A 16018-nucleotide genomic window follows, 5' to 3' on the forward strand; every position below is an offset into this window, starting at 1 on the left:
AAACAATAAAAAATACATAGTAAAAAATTGAGATTGTCAATTGATAAATGCTGACTTGATAACAGGAAAATTTAATTTAGATACTAGACCAAATTCCTAGTAAACAAAACAATTTGTGACTAATGAACAAGTACAAAACTACTATATGTAATGCTCCGTAATGAGTTAATGAATAAATTCAAAGAGAAAATAAACTTTCAAATGGCAATAAGTAAAATAGAAAAGTCAGGTCAATGAGTAATCGCAAAAAATACAAAAGGTAAATGTAGTTTGACAATAAAGAACAATTAAATATAAATACTAATGTAACAAAAAAACGAATGCTTTCAGGAAATTAAAACCTTTGTAGTTCTGGCTAGCTTTTATTAGATACACTAAATAATCATGAGTTGAACGTCAATTGAAAAGCATATATTCAATGTAATTAATAATTTTAAAGACAATATAAAATAGGTAGTACAGTGAAATGAAACAGACACTGTATTCAAGAACGTAATTGACAATGGCCTAGACTAAATCTTAATGCTTGATATAATAAGTCAATATGAATAATAAGTCAACAAAAAATTAATTGGAAGTTGATCGATATTTAAATAAGTCAATATGAATAATAAGTCAACAAAAAATTAATTGGAAGTTGATCGATATTTAAATAAGTCAATATGAAAAATGTAAAATACAAATACTTGCAATACTTCCAAAAATATTGGTAAAAAGTTGTGTCTACAAATGGGAATCGCGACTTTAGAATAAATAATTCCAAGTAAACCCTGAAAAGGTCAAATAATAATTAAACAAACAAGGCAATTGAACAAATAATGAAAAATGCTGATAATGATTCAAAATTGATACAGAATACTTATCAAATGCATGAAGAGCGTGAGATCCAATCTTGAATTGGATGGGCAGTACATCGAGACCCCCTCGATGATACCGGACGAAGGTGGAGACCTGGATGGACCCACGAAATGGAGCGGACCAGAGCGAGCTACCGGAGCTGGACTGGACGGCGAACCATGAAGAGCGGCGACTAGGATGACCCACAGGCAGGACAAGAATCAATCCGAGCGACAGATTCCGGACTGGAATGTTGACGAATCAGGATAGCCAACAGCGATGGCTCAGTGGTGACGACACAGGAACGACGGCGACACAGCGATGAGTGGGTAATGTCAGGTTAACTATTGTCAGTGCAATACGGGCAAGACTGACACAATGACGGTGTGACACAGTTGAGATATGCAACACATAAACTTGAAAGTAACGTAGCTGAAGATTCACTGAATTTGAATTGAATGAACCGTCCAAAAGTTAGGCACGGTGAATGAAATGCAAAGTTAATTGAGTTGGCTACGGCCAAAAATCACAACACTGAAGCTAAGTGAATGTCTGAATAGACAACCATCCAAATGCTTGGCATGGTGAATGAAATGTAACAAATGTTCGTAGATCACTAAAAGAACTGATTGAAACTGATACACCATCTACGGGGTAGACATGAAAATTGCTAATACTTCGATCTAGCAATGAATGATTAGGTAGCTAGTTGACTAACCTAACAAAAACGGATACAGAGCAGAACGTCTGACTGCACCGTGAAATGATGAGAGTGTGATCTTGGAATGCAAGCAACACACCAGTAATAATGTCCCGCGAGACCAGAATTACTTCAATGAAACGAATGAATGCGAAATTGGGCCTCAAGCCCTACCAAAAATGCCTACCGCTAAATGCATGTACAGTTCAATCATAAACTTGTTGCTGAATGTTGAATGTTCTGGAAACTTGATTTTCATAATCAGTAATATAAAAATGGTTTGAGTTCTCACACTGAGAAGTGAATAAATTTGGATTGAAGATAAAAATTCGAAATAATCGTGACGAATGAAACGTGCTCTGACATACCAAATACTGAGATTGAAGATATTTCACAAACTAACAAACCGAAAATACTGAAACTTTATCAAAGCACTGGAAGAAACATTCTACGTTGAATAAACATGAATTTAAAACTGAGAATTGAAAGTTTTGAATTGAAAGCGACGAAGATTGAAGAACGGAAAAAAGCTGATGTGAACTGTTACGCCATTGCTGTGTGTAGAAGGAAACCAGGAAAGTGCCTGCACGAACCGCGCTGCAAGAAGCCACGCATAGCCACGTCGATGAAAAAGATATGCGTAAAAAACGTCTAGACACGGTAGGAAATACTCCAAAATAATATTAAATAATACCAAAATGTACAATAAAATTAATGTACAAATGTAGCATGACAAAAAACTGATGTAATCCGTGAACTGCAGAAAACACAGTGAAAGTGGACCGATGACAAAGTGACTTGCGCACTAACGCGACAAGTTGGGACAAGAACACAATGCATAGTGCGAAATCTGACATAAACCTGGCCCCCTTGAGGCCTGCAGGGTCTCAAAAGAGAGACATACGAGAGAACAAAAAAGAAACGGAGATTATGTCGGATGAGCAATGCTGAATTAATCAGAAAATTCCTCGTCGAGTGGAAGCGGTGCAATGCTAGAAATAGCCCGCTTGAAAGTGCCTGATGCGGTGCGAACGGTGACCACCCGTACCTTGTTGTCCTTCCCTGGATGAACGGCCGTGATGCGCGCAAGTTTCCATACCGAAGGTGACGTACCCGTGTCCTTGAGAATAACCACAGCACCAATCTGCAGGTTTTCAGATTCAGAGCTCCACTTGCTCTTCCTTTGAAGTGTGACTAGAAACTCAGCAGACCAACGATCCCAGAGTTCCTGAGTGATCAGTGCTAACTGACGCCAGCGTGAACGGTGATCGATGTGAGTGGTGGTTGGTGTGTGGAACGGCAGTGCGGTGAGCGGACGACCAACCAAAAAATGCCCAGGAGACAAGTATGCTAAATCTTGAGGGTCCTCAGACAGAGGCACAAGAGGCCGGGAGTTGAGGATAGCTTCAATCTGTGCAGACAGCGTGGAAAGCTCAATCTTATTCAAAGTGACCACTCTGAAAATTCGTTTAAAATTTTTTACAGCGTTTTCCCATAGACCTCCAAAATGAGGAGCCCTGGGAGGGATGAAATGCCAACCAATGTTGAAAACGGCGGCAAAGTTGTGAATTTCAGACTGAATAGCAGAATCTGAAAGAAATGCATGTAACTCATTGAGTTCATTGTGAGCGCCAACAAACGTTGTAGCATTGTCTGAATGAATGGCAAAAGGGATGCCACGACGAGCAGAGAATCTGATGAGTGCGGCAATGAAGGCCTTTGTTGAAAGCTCGGAGACCACCTCTACATGGACTGCGCGCATTACCATGCAAATAAACAAAGCAAGGTAAGCCTTGGAGAAATTGCGCGACTTTGAGCCACCAAGACGAATTGAAAGAGGACCTGCGTAGTCAACTCCACAATTATAAAATGGAAAATCCGGTTGTACACGAACTGCGGGAAGATGCCCCATGATTTGCTCGGAACGAAACGTAGAGAAACGAAAACACATTTTGCAACCCTTTATTACACTCTTGATGATGCGACGGGTGGATGGTATCCAAAAACGTTGTCGAATACTGGCCATAGTGACCTGAACGCCAGCATGTTGAAGACGTCTATGAAATGAGACAATGAGCGCACGCGTGAACCTATGTTTAGCTGGCAATAAGATTTGATGTTTATAGTCGAATGGAATATCTGCCTCCCGAAGACGACCACCTACTCTCAGAAGATTGTCAGTATGAATAAATGGAGAAAGTGACTTGATAGAACTATTGGAGGGCAGCTCCTTACCCTGACGCAAAGATTTCAAATCGTCGGCAAAAACATCTGATTGAATGTCTTGAATGATGCGCAATTCAGCAGCTTGAATTTCCTGAACCGACAGTTCAACAGATTGCTGAGATGCTGGTTCACGGCAATGCTTCAAATTATGAATGAAACGAAGAATGTAAGCAGCAATGCGAACTAATTTGTGATATGATGAAATTTTTGACGATAAATCTGAAAACAATGAAGTTGTTGAACAAGTGACAAGCGAGATTTTAGGCTGTGAAATGATTACATTCGATGAAATCTCCTTCCAGGTTGAGGGTGAAACTGGAGACATGTGTCCCAATGATTGATACTCATCCATGAATGCCGTATACTGCTCCTTCAATTCAGGATTAACAGCCAATCTTTTTTCCAGTGAATGGAAACGGTTAAGAGCTTGGAAACGAGATTGACCTAGAGTGTGAAATGACTCTTTTTTGGGAAGAGCCACAGAAAATCTGCCGTCTGAGGCACGCTCGACATTGGCAAGATAATGCTGTTCAATCTTTCGGTGCTCAGCTGTTAGATTGTCCTTAGGAAGAACTTCTTCAAGCTTCCAAAATTTTTCCATCTGATTGGAAATCTCACAAGTAGAAATGAAGTTGGAATGAACAGAAGGTTCTATCTGAGATGAGTGCGTGGACAAGACAGCACCCCAAACCACCCAACCTAGTTTGGTGCCTTGCAAAATGCAGTCAGATGAAATTTGAATTTTACCGAATGTCAATATGGAAGCATAGACTGAAACGCTCAAAAGAAGATCGATTCCCTGAGAAAGGTGAAAAGCAGGATCAGCAAGCTGAATGTGAGTGGGCAAACTAAGTTTTGACATGTCAATTCCCACTGGTGGAAGACTGGGTGTAATTTTGTCGGCAATAATGCAAGAGACCTTTCTAGACCATGTGCGATCAGAAGAAAACACTTCCACAGATGTGGAATACATCGGTGCTGTATTGATGCCAGAAACTGTATGTATAGTATTGTTATGACAAGTTGAAACTAAAGACAACCGTGAAGCAAGATGTTTGGAAATGAAGCAGGTGTCACTACCTGTGTCCAACAACGTGCGACACAAAATAGGTTGACCAACCTTATTATAGACTACTACCTCTGCAGTAGGCATGATGGATACTGTTGAATTTTTGTTGCCATCATATGTGTGACTGGAATTACTAACTACTTGACCAGCGGCTGGAATCGGCGACCTAGCAGATGACTCTACAGTTGAATTCAATGACTGTTCAGAAGTAGATGCGACAACTGATGATGAAGCGAGCGGCGACGTGCGGAGGTTGACTGCCGGCTGTGAACCACAACTGCAGCTGTGAAGATGTGCTGAACGACTGCTGTTGGAGGAAATTGTAGTATTCCTTAATTGAACACTGTTGGCATTTGCTGTAGCCTTAGAGCCAGATGACGTAAATTGAAATGATGCACCGTGCAAAATGGAATGATGTGCCTTGCCACACTGCTTACATGCACCAAAGCATTGGTGTCCTGTTGAAAATGGGCGGAGACAATTGAAGCACAAGTGCTTTTTGCGTACTGCGTCAACACGAGCTTGTGGCTGTAGATTTGACAGCTGAGAACAAGTGAAGACAGAATGTGCTGAGTTGTTACAATACAAGCAAGCATTGGGACGTTGAAATACCGAATTGGGTGTAGCAGTACTGCGACTGTTGTTGAATGATGAATTGGATGTTCCAATACTACGATTGTTAGAGTTGAAAGAAAGAGCTGCCGATCTGCTGGGCTGCTGCTGGTTAGCCCTAGGATTGACCTGAGCTGAGTGATTCAAATTAAGTGACACAGCTTGTGACACTTTATGTTGGGACTCCATAAAGTTCCAGAGATTGTCAATAGAAACATCATCCATAGTAGAGTTGTATCGCTCCCAATCACGTAGGGTAGCAATATCAAAACGAGACACAGTGACATACATGAACAGAAGGTCTTTAACATCTATACCTAAATCAAGTGCTTCTAAAGCAAAAATGTTTGTTTTTTGATGGTCAATAAGACTGCGCCAAGATTGTGCTGATTTTGAATTGAGTTGCGGTGGGTTCAAGATTGCCGAAACATGTCGATCAGCAATAAGTATTGGATTGTCGTACCTGGTTTTCAACAAATTCCAAGCTAAAGTGAAATCACCTGGTGGTGCATTGGCGATTCTATTCAACGCTTCGCCGGATAATACCTGTTTGAGATATTGAAACTTTGCACTGTTATCAACTGAATCATTATCAACTATAATACTAGTAAATGCAGAACGAAAATTCAACCAATTTTCAAAATCACCATTAAAACGAGGTAATGGTATTTCTGGTAATTTGAAACCTTGTGAAAATTGAATAGGTCGTGGAGTGGGGGCATGCACTAATGCAGGTTCAACGAGAACCCTATTGGCCTCTTCAAAGGCTGCCAGATTGGCCTTGATTCTAGAAGTAATGTTAATAAAAATTTTTGAAATTTCATAATGAATAGTTTTGTCTCCATTGGGATCCCCTTCGTCTAAGCTATCCTTGATATTAACATAGGCGTGTCGAAGGGTATCAATTTCCTCTTTGACAGTGATTAATTCATGATATTCTAGCTGATTTCTAGGCGTTTCAAAATTAAACTGATCAATGAGCCACTGTAGGTGATCAAACAGATTTTTTCTCTTTGCTATTAGCGCCGAGATATCAGTTGGAAGAACTTCAGTAGCCATGATTACAAAGATTACTACAACTTAAAATTAGAATACTTGCGACCCTAAAATGCTGCCAACTGTAGTTGTGCGTGTGCCCACGTTTAAAGCGCAAACGTTTGCAAGAAGATGTGTCACCAAGGCTTGTGTGGAGAGCCAAATGAACTGAGTGATGTGACACCAAGCAAGTGATAATGGTGGCGCTCGAGCAACTTGTGCACAGGATGCAGTGTGGCAGCTTACAATGATTCAGGTCTTGAGAGACTGGTACCAACACGAGCGCAGCGTGCTTGTCTGGGGTCCAGTTAACCTTGAAATGAATGAGAATCTATTAATACAAACAATGCTAATACAATAGTTAATGTCAAAAATTGGACCCTAAACTAAGGCGTCAATGTTAAAGATCAGGATGATTTTTTTTTTTTTTTTTTTTTTTTACAAATTTAAAAAAGTTTGAGTTGATCAGAGGTCATTAGATAATGAGTTGTCCCAGGTCACTGGCCTTGATCTGGCCGAAGGAGGACCATTTTAACATGTGTGATTTGTGCCACTGAATGAAATAATAGTGGACTGTAAGAAATGCTTTTGTAAATAAAAATTGTTAAAATGTATGAATTGTATATTTATTGTACTACTGCACAAATCCAACATGCTAAAAAATGAATGATAATTTATAAAAAAAACTGGTAGCTGGGAAAGACGCCAAATAAAAGTAAGGTTTAAGTAAAACAGTTCAATAGATTTATTGTATACTTTGAGAAACGTGACATATTGTCTTAAATTTAGGAAATGCCACACAGGGCAGTTGACTGACGAGATACGAATAATTGACTCAATAGTCAGGAGTACAAAACAATAAAAAATACATAGTAAAAAATTGAGATTGTCAATTGATAAATGCTGACTTGATAACAGGAAAATTTAATTTAGATACTAGACCAAATTCCTAGTAAACAAAACAATTTGTGACTAATGAACAAGTACAAAACTACTATATGTAATGCTCCGTAATGAGTTAATGAATAAATTCAAAGAGAAAATAAACTTTCAAATGGCAATAAGTAAAATAGAAAAGTCAGGTCAATGAGTAATCGCAAAAAATACAAAAGGTAAATGTAGTTTGACAATAAAGAACAATTAAATATAAATACTAAATGTAACAAAAAAACGAATGCTTTCAGGAAATTAAAACCTTTGTAGTTCTGGCTAGCTTTTATTAGATACACTAAATAATCATGAGTTGAACGTCAATTGAAAAGCATATATTCAATGTAATTAATAATTTTAAAGACAATATAAAATAGGTAGTACAGTGAAATGAAACAGACACTGTATTCAAGAACGTAATTGACAATGGCCTAGACTAAATCTTAATGCTTGATATAATAAGTCAAATATGAATAATAAGTCAACAAAAAATTAATTGGAAGTTGATCGATATTTAAATAAGTCAATATGAAAAATGTAAAATACAAATACTTGCAATACTTCCAAAAATATTGGTAAAAAGTTGTGTCTACAAATGGGAATCGCGACTTTAGAATAAATAATTCCAAGTAAACCCTGAAAAGGTCAAATAATAATTAAACAAACAAGGCAATTGAACAATAATGAAAAATGCTGATAATGATTCAAAATTGATACAGAATACTTATCAAATGCATGAAGAGCGTGAGATCCAATCTTGAATTGGATGGGCAGTACATCGAGACCCCCTCGATGATACCGGACGAAGGTGGAGACCTGGATGGACCCACGAAATGGAGCGGACCAGAGCGAGCTACCGGAGCTGGACTGGACGGCGAACCATGAAGAGCGGCGACTAGGATGACCCGCAGGCAGGACAAGAATCAATCCGAGCGACAGACTCCGGACTGGAATGTTGACGAATCAGGATAGCCAACAGCGATGGCTCAGTGGTGACGACACAGGAACGACGGCGACACAGCGATGAGTGGGTAATGTCAGGTTAACTATTGTCAGTGCAATACGGGCAAGACTGACACAATGACGGTGTGACACAGTTGAGATATGCAACACATAAACTTGAAAGTAACGTAGCTGAAGATTCACTGAATTTGAATTGAATGAACCGTCCAAAAGTTAGGCACGGTGAATGAAATGCAAAGTTAATTGAGTTGGCTACGGCCAAAAATCACAACACTGAAGCTAAGTGAATGTCTGAATAGACAACCATCCAAATGCTTGGCATGGTGAATGAAATGTAACAAATGTTCGTAGATCACTAAAAGAACTGATTGAAACTGATACACCATCTACGGGGTAGACATGAAAATTGCTAATACTTCGATCTAGCAATGAATGATTAGGTAGCTAGTTGACTAACCTAACAAAAACGGATACAGAGCAGAACGTCTGACTGCACCGTGAAATGATGAGAGTGTGATCTTGGAATGCAAGCAACACACCAGTAATAATGTCCCGCGAGACCAGAATTACTTCAATGAAACGAATGAATGCGAAATTGGGCCTCAAGCCCTACCAAAAATGCCTACCGCTAAATGCATGTACAGTTCAATCATAAACTTGTTGCTGAATGTTGAATGTTCTGGAAACTTGATTTTCATAATCAGTAATATAAAAATGGTTTGAGTTCTCACACTGAGAAGTGAATAATTTGGATTGAAGATAAAAATTCGAAATAATCGTGACGAATGAAACGTGCTCTGACATACCAAATACTGAGATTGAAGATATTTCACAAACTAACGAACCGAAAATACTGAAACTTTATCAAAGCACTGGAAGAAACATTCTACGTTGAATAAACATGAATTTAAAACTGAGAATTGAAAGTTTTGAATTGAAAGCGACGAAGATTGAAGAACGGAAAAAAGCTGATGTGAACTGTTACGCCATTGCTGTGTGTAGAAGGAAACCAGGAAAGTGCCTGCACGAACCGCGCTGCAAGAAGCCACGCATAGCCACGTCGATGAAAAAGATATGCGTAAAAAACGTCTAGACACGGTAGGAAATACTCCAAAATAATATTAAATAATACCAAAATGTACAATAAAATTAATGTACAAATGTAGCATGACAAAAAACTGATGTAATCCGTGAACTGCAGAAAACACAGTGAAAGTGGACCGATGACAAAGTGACTTGCGCACTAACGCGACAAGTTGGGACAAGAACACAATGCATAGTGCGAAATCTGACAAATGTCCTACCGTTAGTGGTCAGTTAACCCTATAAACTAAACTCAAACAATTATAAACTATCAGTATGAATCAAAAGTTTCAAGTGCATATCCAAATGGTTTCAAGCAATTCAAATATCAAAATCGACATGAAGATTCTCATACATTTTGACTTTCATTAATCAAACCAACATTATTTTGAGATAATTATTGGAAAGATGATCAAGCAACTTTCATAATTTTTCAGTGAAAATGAAAAGAAGCATCAAAAGCTCAAAAGAAACATCTGCAGAGAGGGGAAGCCCCATACGAAAAAAAGAGAACCCAGAAAATACGCCAGCTTCAAAAGGTAATATTAAATTCAAATTTATTTTCTATCCATTTATTACAAAGACTGTACCTTGGGCTTATTCAAAATCAAATGCTTTCAACTACCATGCAGACTTCTGCTACTAAAGATTGACTGCAGATGTTTTCTTTTTTATAATTATTATTACCGTTATGCATTAGCAAATACAATATAATTTGAACCAGTGAATCTATCATAGCAAGAAAATACGAAATTGATACTAATACTAAACTATTTGATTCAAAGATCATAAATCCTATAATAATTGAAGAAATCAAGGGAAAGGGTAAAGATTCAACAAAGACAGCACATCAATTTATTTCCAACACTACAGCGAAATTGCTGGAGCATACTATATAATATATGACTTGATTATATTACTATAGTGAGGTCAACGTTAAAATTGCAGTGAGAAAAGATAGCAGAGCAACGTAGATACAGGTTTATTGATGTAATATTAATTGCTCATTCTCGTTTAAAATTATAATGGACTTTTATGTTAAACGTGAGATATTTTGTTAATTAATTAATCATATATTCTACATTGTTTAAAGACGATCTGGCAACAGAGCAAAGTGAGAAAGAGATAGCGATAATTTTTCAGTGAAAATGAAAATCAAAACTCAAAAGAAACATCTGCAGAGAGGGGAAGCCCCATACGCCAAAAAAGGGAAACCAGAAAAGACGCCACCTTCAAAAGATGAAGAGCAAGGTAATATTCAATTCAAATTTATTTTCTATCCAATTATTACAAAGACTGTACCTTGGGCTTATTCAAATGCTTCCAACTACCATGAAGACTTCTGCTACTAAAGATTGACTGCAGATGTTTTCTTTTTTTATAATTATTATTACAGTTATGCATTAGCAAATACAATTTATAATTAATTTGAACCAGTGAATCTATCATAGCAAGTCCTATAATAATTGAATAAATCAAGAGAAAGGGTAAAGATTCAACAAAGACAGCATATGACTTGATTATATTACTATAGTGAGGGATTATATTACTATAGCGAAGTCAACGTTAGAATGGCAGTGAGAAAAGATAGCAGAGCAACATTGATACAGGTTTTTTAATGTAATAATAATTATTGCTCATTCTCGTTCAAAATTATAATGGCCTTTGAAATTAACGTGAGATATTTTGTTAATTAATTAATCATATATTCTCTACATTGCTTAAAGACGATCTGGCAATAGAGCAAAGTGAGAAAGAGATAGCGATATCTGCTTTGTTGAATGATATAGGTACAAGGATAGCAATACCATTGCTAATCAAAAACTGCCATTATAAACGTGGACCTCTCTATAATTTATGAAATTTACAAGAGCTATATTGTCATTTATCAAGTTATTCGTAATAGTAAAACTGATTGAACAAATTGTTTGAAGGTATTGAAAGAATGCAGTAGACAACAAAATTTTATCAATAGAGGAGTAATTAAAATTTTAAATAAAATTTGTTTTAATAAAGGAATAATTATAAATCTCAACAAAATGAGAAGGTCAAATATCACAAATTTACAAAATAATATGCATCACCTTCCTAAGACCCATACCATGGGATATCTTCTAAGTTCCAAACTTCTAGCCGATTACTATAGACTACTATTATTACTGTTTTGTTGGGGTAAAGTAGCCAACAGAGCAAAGCGAGAAAGAGGTAGCGCTGTCAACTGTCTAACACTGCCATTATAACGTGGACCTCACTATAGATTTAATAATGAAATTGAATCAATTATTGAAGAAATCTTCAAGAGCAAAGGTAAAAAGTAAATTCAAAGGGTGTAGATTCAACAATACAGCACATAAATATTCATTTACAACTGTAAGCTTTATTTATATGAATGTTTATTTTCAACATCAAGCATAATTTCTAGAGCATATTTGTTCTCCATCAAATTATTCTTCAATATGACTAACTGCAACCCGACTGCGCCCTAACTTCGCTCTCTAGGAAAATAAAGGCAGTAATTCAATTTATATGTAGGACATAAAAAATGAAATTCAATCATTCACTAATAAATAATAATAATAATATCGAGTGACCTGGCTGGCTCAGGTCTGGTGTCAGAGTTTTCAGGTCGCAACTGATCAATTTCAGGGCCTCTGACATGACCTAACGACTGCTTTTTAGGCAGCCGGGACCGACGGCTTAACGTGTCCATCCGAAACACGGGAGTGGCCCGAGATAAATATCTTGGCCCGGGCCGGGATTTGAACCCGGGCCTCTGAATAATAAAGCCAGCATCTGATCCACTCGACTAATTAAAGACTTGAGAATCATAATTAGACACGAAAACTTAAGACAAGTGTCTTAAAAGACTTAAGACAAGTGTCTTAAAAGACTTAAGACAAGTGTCTTAAAAGACTTAAGACAAGTGTCTTAAAAGACTTAAGACAAGTGTCTTAAAAGACTTAAGACACTAATTAAAGACTTGAGAAATTCAAAGAGCAAATTGTTTGAAGGTATTGAAACTTTTATTCATCAACAAACATTGAAAGAATGCAGTAGATAATTTTTTAAATTTAATCAATAGAGGAATAAATGAAATTTCTAGCCTAATTAAAATTCAATCAATAGAGGAATAATTATGAATCTCGACAAATTAGGAAGTCAAATGTTACAAATCTACAGAATAATAAAAACCACCTACCTTGCGTTGTCTGAAAATGAATTTTTCTCCATTCAAACTACGTTGAAAATCATCTTGAAGAGCATTCTACCATAGAGAAAGAAGATCACCCATGGTATGGGTCTTCTATGTTTCAAGTTTCTAGCAGATTTATTGTCAACTCAAGCCTATTACTGTCTATTTGTTGGGGTAAAGTAGCCGATTAGTGTCTATTATTACTATTTTATACTCATCTATTTCATTCACTATTCATGACTTATTACTATTTTATACTCATCTATTCCACTAACCATGACAATACTCATCTATTTCACTAACCATGACAAACTGCAAGTAATAATAACCCGTTTTTGAACTATTTTAAAAGTCACAATAGTCTAGTATCTAATCCGAAAGCGCTCCACAGTAAGTACTAGTTTTAATAACTAATATTAAAAAAATAGACTGTAGTGTCGTTGAAAATATTCAAAAACAGATCACTATTCTATAGCTGATTACTGTCGACTAATGTCTATTATTACTGTTTTGTTGGGGTGGGAGAGTAACAACGGCACAGTATGAGAGACAGTTTTGGATGTAATTAAAATAATCAAGAGTTTTGACTAATAGATTGATCGGTTCATCAAGTTTTGATTTATCGATTACAAGGTCTATAAATAGGTCAATAAATCAAGGTTTCAATAGACCTTGATCCATCAATTTAGTTTCAAATAAAAAAGCCTTCTTAAAAATTAGGAATATACTAGATAAGAATCCATGTGAATTGATTCGATGCTAATGAAATTTAGTAGTAGATTGGTATTTAGCATAACAATTCAGAAGAAATTCACCAGTAAAATTGGTACCTAATTAACATAAGACTTCAGAAGCATAAGTAAAATTGAATAATTTTGGAAAAAGAAAGAATATCAAGTAAACTAAAAGTAGGCAACTATAAACTTGGCAACATATAAAGTAAGATACTACAAAATTCTGTTGATCGAAATATTTAGGATAAGGTTAGGGAGATGGGTAAGGCGTGGGTGAAAAAAATCATATAAATTTTTAAGAAACAAATTCAGTGAGAAAATAAAAATATAAGTACCGTACACAATTTACTTTCTGTCATTTGAGAATAAGACTGTGGGAACAATAAGTAGAAAGATATTTTTTTAAATCAAATGAATAATAAGGTGGTTGGGAACCCACCTAAAACTATATAATTACAATGATTGGTTAGTAAGATGTGATACTCCAATCAAAACGTCTGTCAATCTAAGTTACATCAAGTAAACCCAAAAGTTTGGTTATCAAAAATTCCAGTTCTTAAATATTTACAGGTTTCTTCGTTGGCTGAAAGTAGTTAATAGTTTGAAATTCGAGTTCCACATCAAGAAGCATCCTTCAATATACTCTTTAACTGATCTTCAAACAGGTTTTTACCCAAGTGTTTGGTTAATAGAGTTATACTCTTACCTTTTCCATAACTCTCATCATTATTTTAAAATATTAGAATGTATTCAATTCAAAATTAGCTGAAAAAAATCATGTTAAAACATGCAAAGTAATAGTTTGTCAACTGATAGACAAAAAGAAAAGCAGAATCTTATCAATTCGATATGGGATTCTTTATTTGGCGGGGATGTTAAAAAACAACCATGTAATAAGGTGGATATTAATTCAAATAGAAGGCTGTAATATGATTGGTTTGGAAGATTTCTCTACACACTCTGATAAAATAGAGTTGGTGAATTAGTAAACAAAAGGGAAACTGCTGAAGAAAACTGGTTCGGAACCCACCTAAGACTATAGGTCCATTCATCTCTCATTATTTTGGTAGAGAGTTAGTGGGGAGGATATTTTTAATATTCTTTCCGAAGAATGGACATTGATGTGTCCAAAGCTCCGCCAATTTATGTAGATGCATAACAATATAATTATCTATAGTTATTATATTACAAATTACTTTTTCATATCATATACAGTTCAATAATTATTTTCTTAGTCTATATTATGTAAATTCATCTATAATTTTGCTGTATTGTAAGCTATTGTATATAAGTGTATAAGCCAGTATATATTGTAATCTACATAAATAAAGTACTCAATCAATCAATCAATTATTATCTGCCTCATCACCTACGCACAAGCCTAGAGCTCATGTGGGCATCACCCTCATTTAAAAAAGTATGAATTTAAGGCATTCTATTTCCTCATTCAAGAATGAAAAGTTGTTCATTTATTTATACATTGATAGGTACAATATAATTCTCAACTATGAATGATTGGGAAAGGAAGAACAGGCTTAAAGCCCAAAACTGTTCCTTTCCCAAATTTAGATAGAAATTGTCCAAAAATAGGTTATCATTCAAATAGTCTAAACCTATAGCACCTATACTGTTAACTACTCTTTACCTACTTTACCAAGTATGAACAATGGATAAACAATTTTCTCAAGTATCACCCTTGTAATTCCAGGATCATTGAAGTTGAAACATCACAGATAAGAATATGATTATATTATAATAAAGGAAAGAACTGGCTTATACACGTACGGGATATGAAACTCACGAATGACGCATAATCACGTCTCAACTACTCAACTGATTAACTTGAAATTTTACCCATAGATTCTCAATACACCGAGGACGGTTATAGGCCTATTTCAAATTCTTCAAGATTTCGGTAGGTCTAGTTTTCATTTTATCAATCTATTTTAATTACAACCATCCGGAGCACGGGTTACCTGATAGTTACAATAATAATGTACAGAGACCTCAATTTTAATCCATTTTTCTGAGAGAATATTATCTAATCAGATCTAGTTGATGTGATAGAGCCAAGCCAGAATATTAATAAGGATGGTAGATTGGAAATTGATAACATTTAATTGAATAGATTCTAATAAATAGATGAATAAGTTTATTGAGAATTTATCAATTTACTGTTGGAATGGGGTATGACAGAGTTAACAAGCAAGCATACACAATTCCACAGTATGTCACAATTCACATTCTACCATCATTATATTTTGGCTCTTATAATTGATCAACAACAATTTTCAAACTAATAGAAATACTGTCGAAAACTTCAAAGATGAAACCTTAATGATTCATACAATAAATGATAGGGAGAGAAAAATAATGTAACCTTGTGCTATTCCTCTCCCAAATGTAAATAAGGTTACATATCAAACATGATAGAACAGTAATATTTGTTAAATTATATAAGCAGTTCTTGTAGAGGTTCTGAATGCTGACCACAAAGCCCACATAAGTCTTAGACTTGTGCGTGAGCAATAGAGGAACTACTGTCAAAAACTAAAGATAAAACTTGATAGAACAGTAATATTTGTAGAATTAAAAGCGGTTCTGTGGAGATTCTGAATTCTGAGGACAAAGCCCAC

This window comes from Nilaparvata lugens, chromosome X (genome assembly GCF_014356525.2).
Source record: "Nilaparvata lugens isolate BPH chromosome X, ASM1435652v1, whole genome shotgun sequence".
Classification (NCBI taxonomy): domain Eukaryota; kingdom Metazoa; phylum Arthropoda; class Insecta; order Hemiptera; family Delphacidae; genus Nilaparvata; species Nilaparvata lugens.